Here is a 27,496-nt window from a genome sequence, read left to right as displayed (position 1 = left end):
CCACAGCTGATCCCACAGCTGATCCCACAGCTGACCCTGCAGCTGATCCCACAGCTGGTCCTGCATGTGGATCCCACAGCTGATCCCGCAGGTGGATCCCACAACTGGTCCTGCATGCGGATCCCAGAATCCCACAGCTGATCCCACAGCTGATCCCACAGGTGGCTCGTACAGCTGATCCCACAGCTGATCCTGCAGATGGATCCCACAACTGGTCCTGCATGCGGATCCCACAGCTGATCCCACAGGTGGATCATACAGCTGATCCCACAGCTGATCCCACAGGCGGATCCCACAACTGGTCCTGCATGCGGATCCCACAGCTGATCCCACAGGCGGATCCCACAACTGGTCCTGCATGCGGATCCCACAGCTGATCCCACAGCTGATCGATCACACAGGAGGCTTGTACAGCTGATCCCACAGCTGACCCTGCAGGTGGATCCCTCAGATGATGCCAAAGCTGACCCCACAGCTGACCCCGCTCCCTTCCCTCGGGCTGCAGGCACAGCCCCTGCCCTGGCGCACTGCGGGGCCGTCCCAGCGCCACGCGGAGCAGGGGCCGGGCTCCGTTACCACCCTGTGAGTAAATGAATCATCTTAACAGCAGCAGCAACAACTCTGCAGTTCCCCAACAGCGTCCCAGGGAGATTGTTCAATAGATAATAACAAGATTGAGGAGATGATTTCTTTCCCTTAAGTCATTTACTCCTAAGTTCGCAAACTTTAATGACTGCTTTGGAATTATTTATAAAAATAAATAGGATAATGGTGTAATTAAAACTCTAATGTTTCATTAATGCTGTTAGAGCCCTGTTACGAGGGGGAGTGGGAACACAACCCATCATCCACTTGCACAGGGTGTGCTGATGGGAGCACTTGCTCATGAAACCAGGGGAGAGCTGGAGCAGGACAGGAACACCTTCACCAAGGAGACCTGAGGAGGGAACTTCTGGTGGGCAAAGCACAGCACTGAAGCCCAGCAAGCTAGAGCTGCATCCTTTTTGCAAATGTCAAAATAATTCAGAAAGAGGAGATTTACATTTTCCATTTCAAGAGAGGCTCCTACCTCCCTCAGCAGACACCCGTCTGTTCAAACCAAGACATCTTCTGAGACAAACAACTGGACCTTTTGTGTCCAAGTGTGAGGTGTTCAAAACCTTCTTTTTCACAGGCACATCTGCCCCAGACAGAGACAGCCAGAGGACACAAAAAAACCATCACAACCTCTTATTCTACAAAGGGGATGTCTGAAACATCACAGTTCTTATGCATAACTCAGAAGAGGTTCAGACAGTAAAAATGATTACCCATACACCCAAATAGTCTCCATCAGCTAATTTAACATCATTAGTGATCTCGATGATGAAGTAATAAAAAAGTAATATGCTTCAGAGATTTCATGTAAATACACCTCTTGCTCCCAGGGAAGTTTCAAAGAAGGGAGCAAGGACACAGCGCTGGGTGATGTGGCAGTTCTGCAGGAGCTTCTGCCTTCCTCTCAGGTAAGCTGTATTTTTCACAGCCTGCCAGTGCTGGTTTGTCACCAAGCAGGTCAGGATTATGGGGCCTCCTGGCTTCAGTGCAGCACAGGCAAGTGGACCTCAGCAGTGGACTGGCACTGGAATTTATACTTTTTTATATATAAAAGAACATAAAACAAGCACAAACCAAACAGGTTTGTTCCTTATGCCTACATCTAAAAGCTGACCTCAGAATGACACATCTCATGAATGCCAATCTACTTGGTGAACTGAAATGTTTTGACACAAATGAACAGCATACATATGTTTTGGAAAACTTACAATTAGCAGCAAATCACTATTTGTGATGACCTAGCAGGAGAGCAAGAGAGATGCAGAAGACTGAAAGAAAAAATACAAATGTAACTTCCACACAGGAAAGGCACCAGGACAGAAACCCTTCCCTGGGGTGGCAGGGGGGAATGAGGGGAGCCCTGCACTGGGCTGCAGATGGCTCTGGAAACATTCCTGCTGGAAATCTGCCCATCATCCCAGTGCCTGCAGCCTCAGCAGAGTTGCTCTGCTTCCCCCAAACCCGAGTGGAAGGTGCTGCCATCTGTCCCTGACCTGGACAAGGCTCCTTGGCTTCTCCTGCCTCCTCAGCGTGGCAGAGGAACTGCCTCCACTGCTGCTGGGGGGTGAGCAGGAGATGGTGCAACAAGTGGTTAAACACAACAAGTCGTTGGTTTTGATGAAGAAAAATGCAACTGCAACATCTGTCTGACTCTTGTTTGAAGCTTCATCAGCACTAAGTGGTCAATAAATCAGACTGGCGTGGCGTTACATTTCTTCCATGGCTTCACCATTAATCTAATGCCAGTTCTCAGAAAAATGAAGGAGAAAAACTTTGTGATGGTGAAAGTGTACACATTATCCAGAAAGTGATAATGGCACATAATGGTGCTGCAGCCCTCCATCCCAGTGGCTGCAGTAGCCTGGCAGCCTCCTCTGCTGCCCACCACACACCAGTGAAATTATCTGACTAAAACAGGGATTGTTTGTTCCACCAGCCTGCTCCACGTGGGGATTTTTCACAGGAGCAGAAACACCAAACTGGAACAGTTCCAGCAGGTGGGGGGCTGTGGGCAGCCAGCCCAGGGCTGACCAATGCTGGGGTGAAGGAATGGTCAGTTCCTGCAGAGTTCCACCATGATGGCTCAGCCACAGGGGAAGCTCTCATCTTCTTCTTCTTCTTCTTCTTCTTCTTCTTCTTCTTCTTCTTCTTCTTCTTCTTCTTCTTCTTCTTCTTCTTCTTCACTTCCCAGAGTCAGTCCCCTCCAAGGGGAAGTCTCCCTTCTCAGGGAGAATAATCACAAAAACCTTCTGCCTTACCAAAGCATGCTGGTTCGGTTCTCTTCTTCTATTTCTTTTTCTTTTAAAAGCAAAAATCAAAAGCCATTTCTGGCCAGCTTCCAGCTGCTCTTCAGTTGCTTAGCCAAGGCAATCAGCTCAAGGCAAAATCTCACTGGCAGGGGCTCCCAAATCACCAATGACCACAGCTGAAGATAATTTTCTTTGGAAAAATACCTCTGAGCTGAAAGTTTTGCATTTGAACTCCCTGCTGGAAGGATGAAAGGAAGTAAATCATCCTCAGGTGTGAAGAGATCAGTGAATTTGACCTCAGCCAAGGAATTACCCCCAAATGCAGCCACTTGCCCTGGCTGGCCCTGGACATTTGTGTCAGTTCTGTTGTGTCAAACCTGTGAAGCCCCACACGTGGTGAAACCAGCCTGTTCCAGCTCTAATGGCTACACCACCAAGCAGAAGGGTGGGAGGAGTGGAGCATGGCAGCGGGATGCACAGGCAGCTCCTGTGCCCCACTCCCTCCTGTTCACCCCCAAAATTATAACAGGTTTTTTCTTTTTTGGCAGCTATTCATTCATGAGGTTTACTTTGTATTTCTCAAACAATCCAAAAGGCTGAAAAGGAAAATCTCAGCTTTCTGGGAAGGTAATTCACATCCACTGCTGTGGGGTGACAGGATTAACATTTGACAGATTATCACCTTCAAAAAAAAAACTAATACAAAGAGGTCCCATAAAAAGCTAATATAAAGAGGTTTCTGTGGTTTTTGAGGGGCTACCATCACATGATGCTTTAGTACCCACAGGTAACTCAGGGACACGTACTGGGAGTGCCTGTGTATCTGTATGTTATCTAAAAATCAAACCAGTGAATGAAACTATTCCCAGATACATGGATGACAGAATCTTCTACTATTTATAGCAGTGTTTTTCTGGATGATTTTCTCTGGATTTTCAAAGGTTTGAGAGCAGAGTCTGAGATACCTGAAGAAAAAGGCACAAATCCGTAACACAGACACTGAAGTAATGGAATTTTTTCAGAGACCAAATGCTAGCTTTGGGCAGATTATTGGTTTGAATCCCAGCAATTTCTTTATCCTTGAACTAATTTCTAATTGAGGTCATGCTATGGAAGGCAACCTGGTGGCTGATGCCTTAGAATATATTAATCTTCCACACTGACTGTGAAAACAAAAAAAAAAAATCCACTGCCTTTGAGCACAACCTACTGCCTTAATTTATCTAGAGCTGGGCATGTTTAATTAGGGAGAACGAGACAATTACCAGAGACATAGCACAGCCCTGGCACCTGAGCTGAAGCACTGGAGCACAGGGAAGAGAGTGGGACCCCAGAGCCAGACACAAAAGCAGTTGTTGTGCTGCAGAGCAGGAGTGCTTCTGCTGGAAAATCCCTTTTAGCTAGCACAGCACCTTGAATTAACCTTGTCCCCTGTAGCTCCAGCTGACAAAAGAGCTGCTGGACCTTCTGGCCCTCCGATAGCTTCCTCAGGAAGAGAAGATGCTCGGAGTCATCAGCCAGGCAGGGACACATTGGTGCATGTGTGGTTCTAACTGCAGTTAAATCCTGACACACACTCACACAGGATTTAACTGCCACTTGTCACTGTCCTTGCCTGGGTACAGGAGCTTTGGGTCCCCTCTGGGGTGGTGGCCATCCCCACCATTGCCACATCCCAGCCATGGCTGGTGTCTCAAGATTTATACCCTATGGATACAATGCTTGTCTCAAAAGGTCAGCCAGCCCCCAACTCTGACACAGAGCCATTTTCCCAGTTTTTCAGCCCAAATTATTTTGAGTTTTTTTCTTTGATTAAGTTCAAGAATTTCTGAGACAAGAGACTGGCTACAGGACAATACAGCTCCACGTACTGCAAGTATTGAAAGGCTTAAAAAGCAAAAAATTATTTTGAGATTACAAGATTTCCTGAAATTGTTTTAAAGAAAATCAAGATTTCATCTGGCTGTATACTTTATAACCTGTTCCCCAGTTCCTCTTCAACACCTTGGTAAGGGCACAGCACACAGAGCAGGCAGCATTTAAATAGCATGAGCAGAAAAGTGAGAATCTTAATATAGAACAAATACCAAACACTCACTAATGCATCATCAAATGTGATACATTTGAAGATATTTTATACAGAAAGAGCTGCCTCTAAATACTCCTGAGGATCATGTTTACTTAAAGTACACTTTGAAAGACGCAGAGAAATAACATGCAGTAATTCTTGGCCTCCAAAGTTCCAAAAGAAATTGATTTCTGAGATGTTTTTTATCTTTCATAGCAAAACCTCTAGTGCTAGTAAAAGGTGTAACAGGAAGATGATGCTACACAACCAGAAACATGCAGCAAAATAAAACAAAAGGCACTTCTCTTTCTCACACAGGTATTATTCTTCTGGACAATGGAAATTTCTTTTCATCTGTGTCACCTCTCCCAGCTGGAAGCTTTAAGTTACACAAGCAGCTGACAGGGACAAGATAATTCTGCCACGAGCTGGGACTGCATTTGTTTATCTGGGAACACGCAGGGAGCTTTGCTGCTGACACAGAGGTCCCAGGGATGGAGATGCAGCAGGGAGTCTCCTGTCCTGCTTTTTGCCCCAGAGACCATGGAAGTGGTTTCATGGGAAGGTCTGAGGACACCGGAGCACTTGTGGTGTTGGTGCTGCCCAGCACACGGGGCATCAATGGCAGAGCATCCCTCAGCACAGCCTGGCTGCCACCCACGTCTCTGAGAACCACGGGGGGCTCCAGGCTGCCACCCACAGAGGAAGGCTCTTTTTCAATCCCATGGTTTTTTCTGTCTGTCTGGATTCTGCAAAGACCAGCCTGAGACTTTCATAGCTTTGAGCCGTTGGTCAGAGGCAGCTGACTCAGTTAACAGCCTTCTGCAGCTATGCCACTGCTTGTGAATAAAAACACAACCGTCATTAAAGCATGCAGAGAAAACTGAGAGAAAGCAACCTGCCCTACTTCAGCTTACTCAGAGATACTCCTTCTTAACACCCCCGCTCAGGAAAAGTGTGAAACAGCAGCAGCAGCTGCCTTTAGCCCAGCTGCTGCATGCAGCACCGACTGCCTCTACAGGGAGACAGATTTGCTGTGGAAATCACCAAGGCATCTCCTCCTCCTCCCTGTCACTTGCTCTCTGCAGTTTTACAATTCATTCTGCAAAAGCCTTGAGGATTTTCAAACAATAGCGCTGAGGGCAAAGCAAAGGTTTCTTTGGGTTTGAACTCCTCTGAGATACTCTTCCTGACAAATGAGGCTTATTATAGCACACACATCTCTTGCCACACTGAATACATTCTGCTACTCCAGCTCTCCACCTTTGAAGACTTACTTTGCACAGTGCCTCTGTGTTTTCCTGTGTTAAAGCTGTATACTGCAACCATTTCCAGAATAGTGGGATTTCTTCTGCAAGGAAAGTGCTGAAGAGAAGAACATCAAAGCTACGTGATATTTCAGCACCCTACACCTGAATTGTGTTTTTCATTTTCAAAACTTCTCAAAAATTTCCCAACTGATAAAGCCCAATTTATATATCAGGATTACTCGATTTAACAGCAAAACATGGCTTTTCTTAGAGTAACACAAAGAAAAGGCTTGATTGCCAATAAAGCACCAGTGAGGAACCTCCCAGCCACCAAAACTGCAGATGTGGAGCAGAGTTCTGCCCTGCAGCTGCATGAATACTTTGAAATCATGTTTGGAATCATGCTGCCCATGCACATACGGGCAAAGTCCCAACAAATCACAGACACAAATGTAAATATTGAGGTACTGCAAATGCTGTAACAGTGCTGCTCTCTTTGCAGGCTGCTGCTCTGTAAAAGATCTGCTACTGCATTTGGACTATTTTTCCCCAGAAGTGTGAGCCAAAGATCCCTCAGCTGACATTTGTGAGGACTCTTTATTTTTTTTTCATTCTGAAGTACAGAATCTCTTCTCCCTCTTTCTGTTTTTATTGCAACCTTTACATGGGAATTCTGTCATTGCATTTCAAACGAGCTCAGGCAGAGCTCAGCTCAGAACACTTCCATCCCCATCACCAGCCAGAAATGCCAGCATTATAAATCATGCCCCAAGTGGCTTCTGCCCTTTCCCAGCTCACCCAAGCCAAAGATACAATAATAGTTGATCTGAAATAAGAAGAAATTTTAATTTCAAAGCTCCACTGACATTCACCAAGTGCTTTCAAAGTTTCTATCAACAGAATGCTTCCAATTCTAGTTGGAATGAAGATGGTGCAAGCTTTTCTCTCAAGCTGATGCCTAGCTTGCCTCAATAACACTATTATCTGTTAAATATTAATGCATTTCTGTGAATTAAGAGCAGTTCTACGGGCACCTGCAGATGCACCACTTCTTACTTTTTTAATTGGTATTGTTGTAGGTGGACCAAGTAATAGGAAGTTGACATTTCCAAATACCAAACAAGAAAAGCCCAGGAGAATGTACTGAGAGCTCGTGATAAGCTTTCCCTGCAGAGACATGCTGTCCTTCAGCACTGCTCCTAAAGCTTCACCAAGCTCCAAGCTACTTTTGTACGTCTAAAAATGATTTAAAATCATTGGGAAGAGGATTGCCCCTCACACCAGAGCACACTCCCCTCAGCAGCAGCACGATGGACTAAGGATGAGTCCAAGAGTTGGCCCAGCTGCTCAAGGCAGCAGAGCAGCACTTGCCAGGGTGCCACACACTCCCAGCCCCACAGGTCCCAGCAGAGGGGAGCTCTGTGCAGTGCTGGAAGGTGATGGCAGCTCCAGCAGCATCCCAGGGGCTGGAGCTGTGCTCACAGGGCTCACCAGCCCCGAGCCCTCTCCCTGCACCTGCACAGACACAGAGCAGGGGCGTGGGGCTGCAGGTGCCTGGAAAGGAGCCACGTGTGAGCCTGATCCCTGCCTGAAGGAGCAGCAGATAAATGCTATTTAATGTTCCATGCAGCCTATACAGTACATGGTAAGCCAACAAGTCCTTTTTATTTTTATTCTTTGCTCTTGCTCTGAGGCCTCTATCATTCATAGCTTCTATAAATTTGTTACTTTTGATATCAGTGACTGGTAATACAATTCCCAGAGGATTAACATCAATAACCTTCAAAACACTTTCATAATGTTGCCTTTGATAGTCTTGCAACACGTTTGTTCCTATGGCAAAACTCTTATGACACTGCTCCACAGCACACAGGTTATTCACTGAAGGTTTTGTTGTGCCTGGATAACCCTTCCAGACATGAGTAACCCCAGTGCCAGGGAATCCAAAGTTCTCCTCCTTTTGGAGTCCAGCTTTACTTTTGCATTGCATATGACAGCTCACAAAGTGGAGGGTCCAAACAAAAGGTGCATAAAAGCTAAGCAACATGGGCTGTGCCCACAGGAGGAGACGGGCAGGTACCAGGGACACCCCAAAGTGCCATAGCAAGGACATGCCTGCCTCCATTCTCCCTGCAGCTGCTGGCAGTGACTCACTGGCCATGGTGTCCTGAAAGGGACCCACAGCAGCCAGCTGGGAACTGGGGCAGCACTTTAAACAGGAGACATCAAATCCTAAAGCCAAAAAAAAGGAGTATCAGACTTGAATTTCTTCTGAACTGCAAGAGAAAGATTACGAGACAACCTTCTTTCTTCTCCACTAGCACTCAGCATACAATGGGATTAACAAACAGGGATTAGCATCTCAGCACTCCTGCTGCAGGCTGGGAGACAGCCCAGCTCTCTGGGCATCCTCCACATACATCTGGAGACTCCCATGTGGATGCCTCGGACTCTTAAAAGGAAATGTGACCCCCAACAGTGCTGCTGTGTGGCTCAGAGGGGCTTCTCTGACCTGCTGATAAGAGTGGAATTATCTCCTTATCAGACCTTTCCAAGGACTCTGACTCCTGTCTGGCTGTGTAGGCATTCAGGTTTCTCCTGGGGAGAACTGACAAATGGATTTTGTTTCTCTGTTTCACTATGTCAGAGCAAGCACAGAAGCACTCCCAGGGTGCACAAACAGCTCTGGTCAGTGCCAGCACAACTCTGAACTCAAGGGAGGGGCACTCATTCCTTCCTGGCTCCTTTTTGCCCCAAATCAGGTCTCTCCTTCACAAACTAAGAGCAAAGAATGGTAAATTGGACAGTGAGCCCATCCTGCCTCAAACTGCCAAGTCAGAGCAAGCGACCTGGGTGCTAAAGGAGATGTTATCAGGGATGAGCAGAAGTTGCTCCAGCCCAGCTACAGCAAACTGCCCTTCAGCCCAATCCATCAGCCTCAGATTCGCTGCACAGGAGCAGCCTGGCGATCTCCCAGCACGCGACAGTGCCCTGATAACCTCCAAAGCTGTGTCATTTAAGCAGAGAAAGGTGAGCTTTGTTTAGCCCTTGGGCTCAGGCTGAGCTGCTGACAGATGCCAACACTTCATCCAATTAGATTTTTAAGTAGTGATTGCAAATTTATCAGGCGAGCATTTGGAGATGTGGCACATGAGAGTTATCAATTTCTTTGGTAACTCCATGGCTGCATCTCTCCTGCAGAGTCTCCCTCATCTTTTTATTTCACAGTATGCCCCAAGAAAAAGAGTGAAGTTTTGGCAGTGCCTTCTGAAGAATACAACAAATAGCAATGTAGTTGCTGTTAAATACAGAAATTCCCTCCTTTTTTTTTTAATCTACTTGCCAAATGTGACTCTGAAGCTGAGATATTTTATACACTAAGTGCTCCTGCCTGTGGTGCACATTCACATCAGCCAGAGAAAAGAACACACAACGCCTATGACACTGCATGCCTCACAAAATACCAAAAGGCAGGAAAGCTTCTGAATTTCAGTAACAGATGCAGACTATTACACACAGCCAGTCATTGCTCATTTCACCCATCAGCTACTTGACCCAGCTACATACACTGGTATCTTCTGAGACATCCCAAAAAAGCAACAGTAGTTGGAACATCCAGTGCCAGACATGGGAATATTAAAGTTTAACATGGGCACTTTTAAGTTGGTAAATGCTCAGCAAAGTAAGCACAGATCAAAGGGGTTTCTGAGCTCAGGCATCAATGCATCTCAAGAAGCATCTGAGAGAGAGGCAACGCTGAGGAACGAACAGCCTATGACAAGAGTCCTTGAAACCCCAGAAACAGCAATACTCTGCATTATCCAAGAGTGCTCTGTGCATTTTCTAATTTACTGCTTTTTCCTTTTTTTTCTGTCTACACAGAACATGGAAGAGGAATGGAGACCTTTTTTTTTTGCTGTCCTTCCAACAAAGGACAGACCAGGTTTTGTTCTTCAGGTGGGACCTCTCTGAACTTCAGCAGACAGCATGAGAACTGATCTGAGGGTCTGTTGTTCAGTGTGCCACACATGACTGCTGGTAGGGCTGGTTTTGAGCAGAATATTGAGAGTCTTAGATGCCCACCCACATTTTAGCCTGTGTATATATCCCACACAGGTTTTCTGCCTTTTATTCCCCCAGCAAAGACTGCATGAGTCACAGACTCTGCTCAGGTGCCTCCTATTTGTTGCTGGAGATGAGTGACTTCACTCACCCAGCCACAGATCGCTTCTCTCTGATACTGCTGGAATGGAGAGCTGGTGCTCACTCAGCAACAGCATGATTTGAGGTGACTGCAGTTGTGCCTTTGCAAACCACTCAACGATGAAGATTTTCATCTTGGCACAGACACAGGAGCTGCAGCTGCCTTCTCTCCTTCATCAGGAACATTTCTATTGCCATCAGAGGCATTTCCGTCACCTGCCACAGCTGCACAGCGCGAGGAAACGTCAGCTACAGCAGGAATTCAAGCCACCAGGATTCCCCACGTTATTCCTCCTCACTCTCAGGACACGCACCAGCAGTGCAGGTGCTCTGTGCAGGGCTGGACGCTCTCACTGTGTCTGCAGGACCAGCAGTGCCCCAGTGAAGTGCTGCAGCACTGCCATCCTTCCTGCAGCAGAGATGGAGCAGGGAACAGCCAAGGGGATTCTGTTCTCATTACCCCTGCAACAGCTGATGATGCTGTTCCCAAACCCTGGGACTGGAACAGCAGCACTGCCCACCCCAGGGCACTGAGATGCTGTGATGTGAGAGCACCAGGGAGACCATGTCCTGCTGGGCCCCCTGAGGAACAGGTACCTCACACGGTGTGTGCTGTCTGCCACACCAGGGAGCACTGAAGAACCTGCAGAGGAATGTGTAATGAGGTGACAGGCAACAAAACCAGCGTGGGTGAACACAGGGATTCCCTGCAGAGCCTCCTTTTGATTCTGTGCTGGGAGAGCACTCTCTGAGGAATGCAGCATCCCCCTCTTTAGGCAGAAACGCCCTGCCAGAGGAGATCCTCCATCACCACTATCTGGAATGCTCTCTTCTCCAGGTTTCCTGATGTTTTGGTGTTATGTCACAAACGTTTCAGCTGGCTCAGTACTGCAAGAACCTGGAAAACGTCACAAAAATCTTTCATCCCAACTTGCACACACAATCTGGAAATGACTGGAGCAACCATGATGCCTAAGGAGATTAGAGCCTGTTTGCTGAAAACCAAAGCCCCACCAGAAGCTGCAGCAGGACAGGTGAAATGCCCGTTACTGCAGTTTGGTTGACGTGGGGATGGTAACAACAGCAGAGCCCAGAGCTTGAAGGCATGTTCCCAGCAACAGAGCAAACTCCCCACAATGTTCAGTGCGTCCTCAAGTCATTCTGTTTTATAGATAGAGACACAAGGAAAAAATGAAATCTAAAAAGCATTGTCAACTTGAATGATTTTTCAGGTTCTTGTCACTAAACAACCATCATCCCTCAGAGCATACGAAAAGCAATAAACCCAATAGAGCTAATAAAGGAAAACTGTGTGGAGCTTGACAGATCTGGCTGTCCCTGGCATGTGACAGCCAATTTTCCAAGCAGGCAAATTGAAGCTGCAGCAAACTTGTCCACAGGATAAGTGAGACCCTGACAAAAACAGCACCGAGTCCTGTTTTTTAACACTGTTAAGTTCTGCTAAAAAAAGGTCCATTTTGAAAGAACATTCAAAAGGTTCTGCAAAATACATTTGTGGCCAATATAAAAACTGCCCAGTAATTGCTGTTTATAGTCTCACCTCTGCTGAGCATCAGCAGGAACCCAGTGGTCTGTTACACACAGAAAGGGACACACCTCACCTTGTTAACACTGCTTGTCCACTCTGGCTGTGCCAGCCCAGCCACCCCCCATTCCCTGGGCTCCTTAAAACCCATCAGAAACTGTCATTTCCTCTAAAAGCTGGAAGTCCTCAGGCTGTGTGGCAAACCAGCACAGAAGGGTTTGCAGGGAGAGTCTGTGACCAAACCAAGACCTAATTTCCCCAAGAACCCATTAACATTTCCTCTGTGTACTCACTGAATGAAGATGCTTTTGAAGCCACTTATTTACCAATAAATTACAATGGTCTGGAATCATTAGCAACAAAGTAAATTGCTTTAATTGATCTGCACTTTTTTTGCAATGTGGGAACTTCCTTCCTGTATAATTGTACTTTCTAAAAGGTTGAAACAGCAAATGAAAGCTCCCTTAGAGCTTCGTGTCTGTAAAGGGCTCCCTATTCTGAAAGGCTGAAATGATAGAAAATGAGAAATCAACAACTCTTCCATTTTTGCAATGAACCTTGAACCTGCCTCATGAACTTCAGAAGGGGTCAAGGAGTTTTCTCTGTGGAGGGACACACCACAGGCCACACACAGACAGCTCATGTGGGAGCTCTTGCTGCACTGTCCAAAATCAGTACTACAGAAACACAGAATATCCAAGGACTTTTTAATTATTTTTTTTTTAGGGATTACAGAAGATGAAGACTATGCAGAGTTAAACAATTGCAGCTCATTTGGTGTAACTTCAGGCAAATGTAAAGGGACAGAGGTCCTGTTAAAGAGACTCAGGCCCTGAGTAACGGCAGCCTCTGCAAACAGAAGCAAAGCTGCAATTTAAAACAAACACAGTGCACTGCCATCAGGTATAAATACATTTCTATTCAAATTGGTTGGGGGCGTTCAGAGGAAATATTCAATTTATAAGTAGAATATAAACGGCATCTTTCAAAATCGGAGTTTTCAGCACAGATTAGCTCTCCATCCCCATTGCTGCTGAGAGGGCTAATCACCAGCCTGAATCAGTTCTTCAGCTGAACCTGACACTGGAAATAACATATAATTACACTGATTAATTCTGCTGAAAACATACATTGTTTTGCTAGAGAATGTAAACATAATAAGGTGAAAGTGTGTTACAAATAGAAAAAGCTGTGCTGTTCAGAAAAACCTGCTCAGGTGCTACAGGCATTGGAGTGACTTTATTTATTTAAAGAGCAGCACTGATTCCCACAGCTGCCTCCTGACTTCTGAGGGGGAAAAAAAAAGCAGGAGAAAACTGGTGGATATATGACCCAGGAGTATAGCTGCAGCCTACTAAAGGCATCCAATTATTTATATATACATCAGAATAAAATTAAACGGAACAATAAAAAAGGGCTGCTTCAAACAGCAGCAGTCCTGCACAGCACCTGCACTGAAGGGCCTGATGTGGCCAAAGGACCCTGGCTTCAAACAGGGGCTGGTACAGAGGGAGCTCAAGGGAGAGGCAGGAAGGAAACAGAAGGAACTCAGTCCATCTCCTGGGAGTGAGGCACTAAGAGCCAATGGAAGAAATATAAAATGGACCACAACACAAGGAAAAAAACCCTAAAATTAGTAATTCCTCCTTGCACAGAATTACAGCAACAAAGCCTGGTAATTTTGCAGAAGACACCAGCATTAACACAGAGCACTTAAACCAAGAGACATGCCTTTCTCCTTAGCTGCATCTTGCTGCACAATGATCTGAGAAGCCACTGAAAGAAAATTGCTTGAGTTTCCATTTCAGAGCTGCACTTAACCAAATACTGTCTTCAGACACATTGGCAAGGAAAAGTGGCAAATTACTTGTTTTTCCTGTAGCACCTAAAATCCCAACAGCCAGTCCCTTGTCACCCACAACCTCCAGTGCCACCACACTGCTGTGACCACTCTCCCTGTGTGCTGCTCGCTCAGATTGTTTGGTGTTGTTTTAATTTATTCACCATATTTTCATTTATTTATTTATAAACCCCAACCTACAGCGAAGCACCCACATCCCACAGGACAGCAGCATCAGTTCCGTGGACTCAGCATTTCCCAGGACCCTTTTGCAGCGTGGCAGGCCACGCTCTCATGAGCCAGCCTTGCCCTAGGATGGGGCAGCCCCCAGCACCTGGCTCCTGCAGAGCATCACTGCTGCAGCAGCTCCTGGAGAGCAGCACCCGGGCTTTGCCTGATGATAAACGGAAGGGAAAGGCAAACACAAAGCTGCAGCTGAGTAAGGAACATTAAGTCTGACACGGGGAAGCTGTGATGCATTACTCAGCCTGATAAGTTTAATGTATAATTTAGAAAGATATCACCAAAATGGAAAAGAGAAGCTGTTAAGCAGCTCTGAAGGGTATTCGGCTCAGGCATCACACGCAGTTAGTGTTCACAGGAAGCTGCTTGCCCCATGGCACAGAACAACCCCTTGCCCAATAACTTGATTTAGATGTGTCTCAGCACTGAAGCGCTTCAGAAAGAACTCATTCCTTTCCATAGGCCAGATTTAGGCTTTTCAGTGAGTATTAGGTATTGCCTCCCTGCTTGATAAGCAAAGTCATCAGATGGGAAAGCCCTCCCCCAACTGCTGCTCAGAGTAATAGGCTGAACCAGGCAGTTTGAACCCTTTGACACGTTGGAAGTTACTAATAATCCCAAATTACATTAAAAACACCTTAGAGAATGCATCAGCAGAAATAAATTTAAAAAAAAACCAAACAAAACAACAAACACATAACACATCAGTTATGATTTTTGTTTAAAAGAGTATAAATGACAGCCACCTTGCCACAGTCCTTTGAAGAAATACTTATCTGGGGGAAAAAAGAGTTTTGCTGGGGGTCTTAAGGGTCTTCTGCCCTTTTGGTTCACCAGGACATGCAGAGGAGGAATGCTGCAGCTGCTTGTTGAGAAGGCTGTAGGCTGCTGAATGACAGCTCAGCACCTGCCTGACAGGGGAGGCATTGACAAGGAAAGGTTTAAGGATTTATTTGCCCTAAGTGTCCCCTGGAGCCCACATTTCAGAATTAATGACTTCTGATACTGCTCAGGCGATCACCAGAGGGCCTATGGAAAATATTTTGATGATGAGGGATGCCATTTGTTAACAGGATGAATATGAAGAGCAGAGGGAGGACACCCCAGGACACCCCCAGCACAGAGCAGACCCCTGTGACTGTGACACACTGACACTGTCCCACAACAGCACCTGCTCTAGCCCAGCACCTCTGTCTGCTCAGCACCACTGGAAGGATCCCAGCATTGCTGATGCCTTGAATTATCTCTGCACAGCTCCCTGCAGGGAGCTCAGTCAGGTCTCCATGGATGCCCCAGCCTCACCCAGAAAACCATCACCCTAACTGGGGAGGACTGGCAGGCTGTGTTGGGAGCTCAGTGCCTGCCCTTCAGTGCAAACCCACAGTGTCCCACCAGGATGCTCCTGCACACATCCACGGCATGGCTGCCACGGGCCTGACAGGGGAACCTCAAGCAAAGTAGAAATGAAGGGTGGCAGCAGGTTAGACCTGAGACAGGAAGGAAATTCATCTACAGAGCCAAAATAGCACTCTGGCATGGGAGGGAAGAAGGTCACACAGCAGGACACAGACAAAAAGCTGTGAAGGGCCCCAGAAGTGCAGGCAGACCCAGAAAGGTCCAAGTCTTGATGTCCCTTCTGGTAGTCCCTCTAACAAGGTTGCTTGTTATTTCCCTGGATTCTCTCACCATCCACACATTCGCATTCCATTTGTGAGTTTACCACACTCGAGAAGGGAATGACATCTTGCAGCAGTGTCACTGTATTTCCTTTCCTTAAATCAGATTTAACTTGTGTTGCTCTTTAGCAAAATTCATTGTCCTCTTATTCAGTACTACCAGATAAAAAGGACAGAACTGTCTTATCTACAATTTTGGGAACAATTCCTCATCTGACACAGTATTTGTACAACACTGCCATTTGTCTTTTCCTAGTCTGTTAATATTGACCTTTTCTATTTCCTTTAAACAGGATCTTTCCAGAAGTGATCTCTCCCCATGCAGCCCCTGTTGAGCAGGACCATCCAGCACCACCCGCAGCATCTTGGGCTGTGGCACAGGATTAGGTTGCACTTGGTTTTATTCAATCTCTCTGTTCTTTATTTTTATATCAAGTTTTTGCTCTTGACTTCAATTCCATATTAAGAGAAACACTGACAACCCATGACTCCCTCTAATGACATCCTAACCACCCCCCAAGTGCCTGCAGGACTCAGAAACAGCTTTCCTATTTTGTCCCTGTTTCCCAGCTCCATTAAAAATATACATTATAAAAGGTTTTGATTCTTGCTGGCTCATTATCCAGAACACCCTGTGCTCCAACAGCTGTCTGACCAATCCCAATGACATTCCCATCCCAGTGGCATGGCTTTTCTGGCTTCCCACTCCCAAAAAAACATAGGAGATGCTTTTCAGGACACATCGTTACTGCAACTGCTCCAGGAATTGCTTTATCACACATATATTTTAAACTCTTGACAACACTCACACAGAGATAAGGGAAAAGGAACTTGGGCCACAGTTTTATAACATTTTCCCTATTTCTAGTGGTTTATCTCCAGAAAATATCAGTATGTCTCCCAAATCCTTACAAATCAGTGCAGCTGGCAATATCAGCCTCTCCGACCTCAGTCACTACTGCCTGCAATGATTCACTCAGAATAATCAGCTCAAAAAGGGAGCCCTTGTTCCAAAAGCCTCCAGCACTCCAACCACCAGGCACCCAGCTCTGCAGTGAGGCCAGAATTTCTTGGGATGGTTGCTGCTGTTTAGTCAAAGCAACAAGTGTACCTGCACCTGCCCCACGATGACCTTGGACGTGCAGAACAGCGAGTGTCACTGTTGTATTTTCTGAAAAATCCCCTTGCCCAGGATTTTCTCCTGGGAAGCTGAGACGCCTCAGAGAAAAATGAAAACAGTATTATCTGATTTGCTTCTCCTGTGTTTTGCTGCTTTGGAATGTGTTTGGAGGTTGTTTATCCAACAGGTGGTTGTTTCATTGGTTTCATGTGAATTGTTTTGACTTAATGACCAATCATGGTCAGGCTGTGTTGGGACTCTGGAAGGAGTCACGAGTTTTCATTATTATCTTTTTAGCCTTTTGTCTGTATCCTTTCTGTATTCTTTAGTATAGTTTAGTTTAGTATTCTTAATATAATATAGATAATAAAATACTAAATTAGCCTTCTAAGAACATGGAGTCAGATTCATCATTCCTCCCTTCGACAGGGTCTCAGAAAATACCACAGCAGAGTGGGATCCCCAATTTCCTTCCTTTCAGAGGTTACAGTGTGGGCAGGAATGAACATGAGAGGAGTGTCACACCACTGCACCAGCCACGGGCCACCAAGCACCTGGAAGGAAGGTGCTGGTGGCTGCTCCAAGAAGCTGTCACAGACCAAAGTCAAGGCAGATCATGCAATACATGAAAAAGGGGCCTGGGACAGAGAGATACCAAGCACACGGGCAATCCCAGCCAAATCATTTAAAAGCACACAGTTGGATCCTGTGATTCTGTCACAGCAGGGAGCAACTGGCCCCTGGCCACCCAGACATCCTGCAGCCGAGCAGGACCAGCACCTGGTGATGTGGGATAATCCCTGGCAGGCTGTGAATGCCTATGCTCCCTCTGGATATGGAGGAACTAATCCTTGGGAGTGCTTGGTGCAGCTCTGCAAGGAGCTGGTTTACTCTGCATGGAGCAGGACCAGCAGTGCTCATGAGCCAGAGCAATCTGAGGCTGCACTTTGGTGGGGTTTTTTTTTTAACAAGCACAGACTGTGCCCACAAAATCTGACATAATTTGAGTTCAGAGATGCAATAAAAAATAGCACTCCCTTCCCAGAGCTTTTAGACTCAAAAATCTCATCAAAAAGAAATGCAGGTCTATAAATTATGCAGCCCTATCCTGCCTATCACATTCAGCTGATGCGTAGAGTCTCTTCACTTTCTCAGTGGGTTTGAATTACAAGAGTTGGTAAAATTCTGAGGTCTCCTGCCTCAGGCTGTGGGAGGGCAGCCCTGTGCTGGGCTGCTGCCTGAGCTGCTGAATAACCTCATAGCCAAAGACAACGATTGCTTTTGCTGCAAGTGCTCCTGAACAGAAGGTTAGCTGGCTCAGAGGGGCAACCACACTTGGGCAGGAATATCCCAGCCTAAGCACCCTCCCCACACTGGACAGCAGCTTTTCCTGAAGGACACTGGCCCCAGAAGCACAGCAGGGAACACCTGTGCCAGTGCTGGGCACTGCCTGTGCTACCTGTGCTCACACACAAGCAGAACATGCAGCACTTTTCACTGTAGTCAGATCTTGGCACAGCATGCAATGAAAGACTTTCAGCATTGCCAGTGTGCTGAATTTAGCAGAGAAGGGAGCTGGGGAGATGGGATTCCTACAGATAAAAATAGAAAGTTTTAAAGCTGCAGCAAAGAGAAAGACTGCTGGAACATGGAGTCCTCTAGCAGCATCCAGCCAAGCAGCAAGAACCAAAAGGAAACCTATAAATAATATAGAGCAGATCTGCTCTGATCCACTAACCTACTTCAGGACAGGTTTACAGTGAAGAATAAAAAGAATTTAAGCTTGATTGTGGCGATTTAGAACATGTACAGTGTTGATGTATACTCCTTGCCCTGGTTTCTCAGCTGGAATTAAACCAGATCACTAACTCCATGCACAGGGAGAGCAGTCTGTGTTCTCTGGTTCTGTTTTTGGAGAGGAGAGGGGAGGGAGTGCCTTGCAGCAGCTGGCTGCTGCTGTGCTCTGCTGGCGGCCTGGAGCTGTGCCCTTGGGGCAGGCAAGATCCCAGATGCTGTGACAAAAACACAGCAGGATTGGAGCACCCTCATGGGAAAGGAAAGCAAACACGTGGATGTCACCATTTATCAGAGCTGTCCTGGGACATGCAGCATGTGTAACACTTGTGTACTGACAGGACACAACATCACAGAGCACGGGTGGTTAATTGCCACTGTGGAATGTTTGTTGATGGTGGGTGAATGGAGACACTAAAAGCTTCTCTACAGGGTGCATGGAAAGACTGTCAGCATACCCAGGCCAGAGTCTTAACTTTACTGAAATAATGGTAAGTAGTAATGTCCTTTACGTCTAGATTGAATACAGCCAAATGGTGACATGTAACTTCACAGGTATTGCTGGATGCCTCAGCCAAGAAATTCATGGCACGGGACCCCTCAGTCTTGTGTTACAACCTCCTGCCCTGAGACACCTGAATGAGGTGCTGGATGCCATTTCATCACTGGCTAAAGAGTTCTTCAAAGAACACCTCCATGTTGACAGCACCTCTGGCCCAGGGCCTTCTGAGCCTCTCTGTCTCCTTTTTCCATTCATCAGCACCATCTTAATTTCAAGCACACTCCCCGAGGCAGACAGAGCCATAAACAGCCTCCTACCTCATGGTCTCAGCACACTGGCACTGGCACAGGCAGGGCAGCCAGCCCTGCTCCTCTGATGGGTCTGTGTGCTGTGCCTTGCCCAAGTGGGTTTCAGCAATGTGAGGAACATCCACCCAGAGAAGGGCTGGAGCCAGCATGCACACCTACTCCACCAGGAAACCTCAGCATGACTGGCACTTGCACAAACTTTAAAGACTATTAATTACTGTTACATTCCTGAAAACGCTTTGAAAAATAATGGTGAACATGATTTGGGCTTAATGAGCAAATGTGTTTGTACTTTTGACATAGGCACAGCTTAGACAGGTGGATTGATAGCGTGTAATCTGCTAATTTATTATTCCAAAATCTACTGATGTTCTTAGCGTCCTACTCTTCCTATTTCCCATCTATTTCCATTTCCTTTTGACCCGAAGGATATCATCCAATTTTGGAAGTATATGTTCCCATTTTGCCAGTCTTTTACAGAATTCACAGAATCCACAGGTTGGAAGAGACCTTCAAGACCATCGAGTCCAACCCAGCCCCAACAGCTCAACTAAACCCTGGCACCCAGTGCCACATCCAGGCTTTGTTAAACACACCCAGGGATGGTGACTCCACCACCTCCCCAGGCAGGCCATTCCAGAACTTTACCACCCTTTCTGTAAAATTTCCTAATATCTAAACTATATTTCCCTTGACACAGCTTGAGGCTGTGTCCTCTGGTTCTGTCAGTGGTGCCTGGAGAAAGAGCCCAGCCCCACCTGAGCACAGCCACCTTTTGGGGAGTTGTAGAGAGTGACAAGGTCACTTCTGAGTCTCCTTTTCCCCAGGCTGAACACCCCCAGCTCCCTCAGTCCTTCCTCACAGGGTTTGTGTTCCCAGCCCCTCTCCAGCCTTGTTGCCTCCTCTGGATGTGCTCAAGCATCTCAAGGTCCTTCCCAAACTGAGGAGCCAGAACTGGACCCACTCAAGGTGTGGCCTCACCAGGGCTGAGTACAGGGCAAGAATGACCTCCCTGCTCCTGCTGGCCATGCCATTCCTGACACAGAGTGGAATCAGACCCCACTGTTTGGGTGGGGGGTGCTTGTCAGTGCCCCCAGAGCATTCTCACAGTCCCAGTGCCTGTTGGTTCATGAGGGGTAACACCAAGCTCCTCTCAGAACCTTTGGTGGTTCCCACCTGCAGCAAAACCAGCTCTGAGACACTCCCTGCTCCAACCAGCCAAGAGACAGCCAGCAGGCCAAGGACCAGGAGCTGCTCTGTCACAGCTCACCCCTCCTGTCCCTAAAGCTCAAACCTACTCCGCAAAGCAAGGCTTGGGCACCTGGCAAGCAGTGCCTGGGGAAGCCACACACTGCTGCCACCGAGCTCTCATGCACTTCTGTACAAGTAAGCCTGCTGTGTTTTGCCTACATGACATGCAAATTCACACGTTTGTGTGGGTAGATAATTTCCATAAAAGATTTCCAGTGATCACGCACAAAGTCTGGCACTTCAGAACAGGTTTCTGCCCTGCGTCAGCACCTGAATTTTTTTTTTGTTTGTTTTTTGGGGTTTTTTTGGAGGATCCCAGTATGGCACCCACAGCCCACCCCGAGAACAACACAAGCAAACAAATCCAGCACACCTCAAAGCCAAGCAGCACTTCATGGAAAGCAAAAAAAGCCAAATTTTAGCTCTGTGCTCCTGGATTTTTCTGATTAGAGAAGCCCATGCTAAACACTTTTAAAAGCTCTTCTGGCCCCAGGTAATTCCTGGCATAATGTCCTTCCCAGTAAATTGGTTTTGGGGGCGGGGGACTTGGTGCAGACTAATTCCCTGTGTTTTGCTGCCAGGTCTGTGACAAAGAACTGCTCCATTGTTCCAGAGTAAGGTAATCTCTTGCTCTCAATCAAACACAAAATCACAAAAATACATTCCCCCCTTAATTCAGTTGAAACCCTGAGCTGTTCCCCAGGTAATTAATAATGTTTGCAAATGTGCCTCCTTTGAAGGAATATTATCGTAGTTTAGGTGACAAGCTCAGACTTGGATTCCTCTTTATGATTCCTAACATCTACTCAGGCAGCATTAATTGGATTCAAAGCAATTACAAAGGAGTCGGGTTGGCCACTTTATATCAAATTCCTGAAGAAATTTTGCTTTGGGCTGCTCTGAGCTGCTGGGCTGTTCCTGTCCCCCTCCAGCACCCAGCAGCAGCACAGGGCACTGGGCAGGTCGTGCCTGGGCTCAGCAGAGCAGGGCAGCTGAATTTACTGATGCACAGCAGTGCCTGTGGTGTGGGGTTTATTATTACGTGAGGAAGGACCACGAGATGGAGACTGGTCATCTGAGGCCATGGTGGGTCATCCCACCTTGCTGGGGCACTGTGCCACATTTGAGAGAGATCCCTTGGTCTGGAAGGCCCCAAAGCCTCCATGGACACCCCAGGAACAGATGTGGCTCCAGAAGGGAAAAAAACTAAAAGGGATGTCTGTGGTTTTAGTGCTGACCCATCTCCCTGGGCTCCAAAGAGGAAGTTTCTTGGCTGTTTCATCCTGCACAGACCCACGCATGCAGACAAGCAAAATAAACTGAACCCAAGGGCCTGATGGAGGCATGCCGAGGAAGTGTCTTGAGCAAAAACTGCTGAGAAGGGCCTAACACTGGAGAAACACCAGTGTGATTCACTTGTTTCATAATCATTTAAGATATCCAATACATAATTCAACAGAATTTGAGGATCATAGCTGGAACCAGGACCAAGCAGCCAAGCCTGGTCTCATAAACTCTGCTGCAGAATCTCTGGCTGGTTGAACCTGTTGGAGGTGTTTGTTTGTTTTTTTTTCCTTGCAAAATATAAGCTTTAAATTCAATTCCCCTGTGTGTAAACAAGATGCACCATTTTGCTCAGGAGTATTTTCTCTTTTCTCATTAGAGACTACCAAACAGCAGAGATTATTTTCATAGCAAGTCCAACACAAAGTCCATTTACTCCCAGACCTGCTGGAGAACCATGCTGCCAGCCCTGGCAGGGCTACCTGGGTCCTGAACTTCTTCCAGGAAAGGGCTGACACTCACCCAATGCATGGGATGGGGATGAGGGCTGGGAAGAAAGCACAAAGCAATCCTTGAGGAGGCAAGGCTCCAGGGATGCTCCTGGGGACCCTGCCAAGAGGGCTCCACACCCAAAGGCAAAGCAGACAAAGGCACACCACCGGGAACCCCAAAGAGCAGGAGGGCTGCCAGGAGCATGAGGAAGAAATGGCTGGGATCAGAGGTGCCAGTGGATCTGCCAGGGATGGAGCAGAGCAACTTTGAAAGGTGCCAGAGCAAACCCAGAGGCTCTCACAGGAGCCAGGGGCACAGGGGCCCAGAGGTCATGGCAGTAAGACACTATGAAGCCCAAGGAATTGAAAAATTATTTGGTGAGACATTTGCACCACACCTTTTGTTGAAGCAGAGCAAGTTAAGCCCAGCTCTGAGGCATGCTGGTGACTTTCAAAATTTTAATACACTGACTCTAATATCAGCACTCCAACTATCCCTGGAAACATGCAAAAAAATCCACGTTTTGCAGTGGTTCCCAGTCATATCGTGTGCTTGTGGAGGAGGCATCTGCAGAACCTGCTCCAATAGAGTTAATGGGCTGCTCTGCCAGAGTCTATTTAGAATTCCAGGCAGCACCAATTTAGTTTTAATGGGCACAAATTCAATTCCAATGGCTAAAGTATGCAAATAACAAATAAAAGGGAACCACTGCTCCAGCAGCTGCTGGAGAGAAAATGAACGGGCGCCCAGCTGCCCACCTTGCCCCGAGCTGCTCTCTCCTCAGCCCATCATCTCCAGCAGAAGCAGCCCTGCAGTCACACAGGCAGCTGGCAGGGACAGGGCTCGCCCCCATACTGCCAGCTGATGTATTTATTTGCCAATGAGTGCAGAAATGACACTAAAGGGCCCTCAATAATAGCAAGCCTCATTAAATTTTAATCAGGGCAGCCTCACACTCCCTCTTTAAACACCAAGGCGTTGCAAGGGAGGGGATGCCATGAGGATCCTCCAGTGGGGCAGGGGAACACCTTGGGAAGGGCCTTCCCAAAGCACCATCACTGCAACTCTGCCCACCAGACCTGGAGGGGACAGGCTGCCGCCGTGAGATGTGGCACTGGCATCACTCTGACCCTCCTGCTTCATCACACCACTGCCCTTCCTCTCAGGGGATCCCACACGAGAGGCAGCTCTGTCCTACAGGGTCTTGCAGGAAGCAGCAGAATTGGATTTCTGCTTTGAGCAATACCATAAAGGGCTTTGGCTTCAAACTTGAGCTCTGAGCTGCAGCTGGGGCAGATTTTGTCAATGCTCAAGACATGGTCACCTCTGTACAACTCAGAACAGCACTGTCACCAATGTCTCTCCAACTGGGAGCCATTGGCACTGGGATTCACTCATGGGGAAGCTGCATATATTATCTGTACACATTTGTGCCTTTAACCCAAGGGCTGGAAACACCTGAGAATACAGAGGCAGGTGAGTAAAAAATCCTTTCCTTGCTAAATATCATACAGGCACAACATGGTGGATGCAACACACTCAGTGTGGCTTCATTGCTTGTCATGGGGAGGAGGTAAAAAATAGACAATAGAGACAACTAACAAGCTGAGAACAGACCACAGGAACAAACACCACAGGAACAAACACCTGGCACACCCCAAGCTGTTCTTCAGGCGAGCACAGGCTGGGTACCAGAAAGGAGCTGGGAAAAGCCAACTCTCAGGTTTGTTACAGCACAGCATGCCAGAGCAGCTGAGGAAACCTGTCAGGAGTTCCATGGTATGACCAAAGATCAAGCTTCCCCAGCCTGGGGTCCCCTTTTTCACTCTGCTGTTACAGAAGATGAACTCAGATTGAGTTGTGTCACACAGCTACACAGGAAAAGCTGAATTAAACAGCTCAGTAACTTTACACCCTCAAACCAGGGCAAAATACCAGAAAACATACTGAGCAATGGCCACCTAATGCAGATTTCTTAAAAATGGCTAAGGCAGCAAAAACTAAACTAAGAAGGAAAGGACCAAGAGTTTATGTCCTCTGTAGCTGAGGCAGACCTGGTCCCTCTTTGCAACATCATCTCTGCAGCCTCTCCTGAGATCAAAGTGGCTGCAAGGACACCAGAGGGAAACCAGATATCAGCAGCTGGGAAACAGAGAAGCCTAGCTTTATCCAGGGGAACTGAAGATGCTTCTCCCTGTTAACCACTTCAACCTGTATTTAGCAGGAAAAGGCTGCAGCAATTCCCTGACTCCCATCCTCTTCCTGCACTGACTGCTTGCTTCCCAGCCATGGCAGTGAAAGACTGGCCAGGCTGTTGGGATTCTGGAAATGCCAGCCCTGTTTGGCACCTGTGGGCACGCCCTGCTCTGCCCCAGGCAGCATCACTCACTGCTGATCCCCTGGGTCAAGCCATTCCTCCTCTGAACTGATTTACTCCTTGACAAAAGCTCATTATGTCACCAGAGCAGCAGCAGAAACACCCTGGTGGATGAAGGACTCTGCAAGGTCACTCTTGGGGTGTTCACAGGAAGCTGCCAGGCCCAGGAAGGAGACAGCAGGGCGATGTGCCACTGGGATGGAGGGATGCAAGTGTGGTATTCACATTCTCTGTACAGAGAGAGACATAATTCTCTCTCCCAGGATTTTTTCCTGGGGAAGGCAGTGAGAAAGCTCAGAGAAACAAGAAGGAAAACAACTCTTATCTCTACTCACTGCTCCTGTTGTTGTTTGGCACACGTGGAATGTGTTATGGAGATTGTTTACAGAAAGGGGTTTGTTACTTGGACTCTGCTGATGGTTGTTTGGACTGATTGACCAGTTGGGCAAAAGCTGTGTCGTGACTGTCAGAAAGGGTCACGGGTTTTTCTTTAGTATCTCTTTATATATATATATATATATATATATATATATATATATATATATATATATATATATATATATAAAATCTCTTTATATACTCTAAATATAGTATAGATATACTATATATTATTATATAGTACTATATATTATTATAATAATATATATTTATATACTATCTATATAGTGTATATATATATTATATATATATATATAGTGTCTCTTTATATTATAACTATATTGTAGTTATAATATAGTATTAGTGTAGTGTAGTATAGTATAGATTAATAAAGCATTTCTTCAGCCTTCTGAAATCATTGGAGTCCCTGCAGCCCAGGGCTGAGCATCTCCTGCCCCAGCCCAGAGACTCGTCCATGTGCAGCTCTGCCGTGCAAAAAGCTGCTGGTTACAGCACAGATGCACCCTTGCCTCTCCTGCGTGGCACTGCAGGGAAAAAAAGGGCTCACAGGGCTGGCATGAGACAGCACGGCCTGGCTGTTTGGGCCTGTTCTTGTGTGGGGTGACAGTGTCCCCAGCGGTGTCCCCAGTGCTGCAGTGCCAGCATGAGGGCCAAGCACGGGTGAGACACAGCCCTTCTGCCCAGGGCCTGCCAAGCACAGCACCCTCCTGCTCCAAAACTCCTCCTCGCCCTGCCAACAAGCAAGGACTCCTGGAAGGATTTTTCCAGCAATTGCCTCAGCAGACGTGGAAGGCATTAATATTGCTGTCTGCTCCCTGCAGGTGCTCTGAGCCTTGTGCTGCCCACATGCTGCATCGCTCCCATCAGAGGAACAGCAGCATTCTCCCTCCACGGCTTACAGTCACTCTCACGTGTTTCAAGATGGGGTTTTCCCTTAAAAAAAAAAAATTCAAACGGAGAAGTGGTTTCTAGGAATCTCTCCAGTTTGGCACTGAAGGGCTGGCACTGAGGGCCCACGGCTCCAGCAGCAGGAGCCTGCATCATGCTGCCTGCCCCAGTTCCAGGTCCAGCGATGCCCTGGCTGCTGTGCTGCAGCTGTCAGCCCAGGGCTGCCTCCTTCACTGCCCTTCTGCCTTGGCCTGGCTGTACCTGACTCTGTCTGTCAGCACAAGCTCATCGGTAAGGAGCCACGGGTAGCCTCTGGTAGCAGCAGCAAAACTGGGAAGTTTCTCCCTTCTGCTCCAGGCACAGCAAGCAACACTTCCTTGGCCTCAGCTGCCATAAATACTTACAGTGGGATTCACACACATTCACAGTAGCACAACAGAAATGGAAACTGAGGTGAAATCATTAAGATGAAGTACAGGAAGCCTGGGACCTCTTACTCCAGACACAAGGAATGCCCAGTGCAGGTGTTGCTCAGCCCACCCAAAGAATCCCAGCTGTGTTCTGCACCACATGCAGGCATCCCCTTGTGTCCCCTGTGACCTCAGCAGAGCCCTCCAGCACATTCCAGACACTAAACTGGAGGAGTCCCAGGAGCAGCTACAGCTGGACACCCAGCACACCTCATCTGCCTCCTGCCAACAGGGTGGCACCCTTGGCTTGTCCCTTTGTCCAGTTACCCAGGACAGAATGAACGTGTCCTCTTTTACCAGTAAGGGTAACAATTTGTGAGGTGCAAAGAGCTTTCTACGTCAGGAAATTGAATCTTATTCAAATTCAACAAAGATAATGGGAGCAGAAGAAATGCACATCATCAGGGCACAGCAGCCAGAGAATGGAGAGGGTGAGCCTGATCAATGGCTGCACTTACTGCAGCTGAAAAAAGGACAGCCTGGGTCTTTTCAAACCTTGGGCTGCAAAATATAATTATAACACCATGGATTATCACAATCAGACGTTTTTCAAAGACTGCATCTTGAGTACCTTATATCAGTGATTTCAGGTAAAATCTGAATTCACAATATGATTTCTATTTATAGGCTCACATCCTATTTTTGATAAAAAGAGGAGTTTCTTTCAAAAGTAATACCTAGTGTGATGAAAGATGGTATTTCCAGAAGAATTAATCCCTAAAACTATGAGCACTGTTCACCTGAAATATAATTTTATAATTAATTGCTGCAAGATTGCCTTCCAATGGCAGAAGACCTCCTTAAAAAGTCTCTTCAAATCAGGGCAGCAACTCTGGACTTTTTATTGTAGCACATCTAATTTTGGAAAGCACCAATTACACTGGCAAATGCTAATACATCAAGGAAGAATAACATGTGCATTCTCCCCAGAAAGAAAGT

The 27,496-nt window shown here is 47.0% G+C and overlaps 1 protein-coding gene across 9 annotated transcripts in view; it reads right to left on the bottom strand.

Moving 5' to 3' along the window:
• The window catches only part of CAMTA1 (calmodulin binding transcription activator 1), a 241,944-nt gene that overhangs the window by 57,870 nt on the left and 156,578 nt on the right, over window positions 1–27,496 (bottom strand). The window lies entirely within an intron of this gene.

This window comes from Motacilla alba, chromosome 21, assembly GCF_015832195.1.
Source record: "Motacilla alba alba isolate MOTALB_02 chromosome 21, Motacilla_alba_V1.0_pri, whole genome shotgun sequence".
Taxonomy (NCBI): Eukaryota; Metazoa; Chordata; class Aves; order Passeriformes; family Motacillidae; genus Motacilla; species Motacilla alba.
Note: the sequence above shows the minus strand (reverse complement) of the source record. Positions and strands in the feature narration are given on the sequence as shown.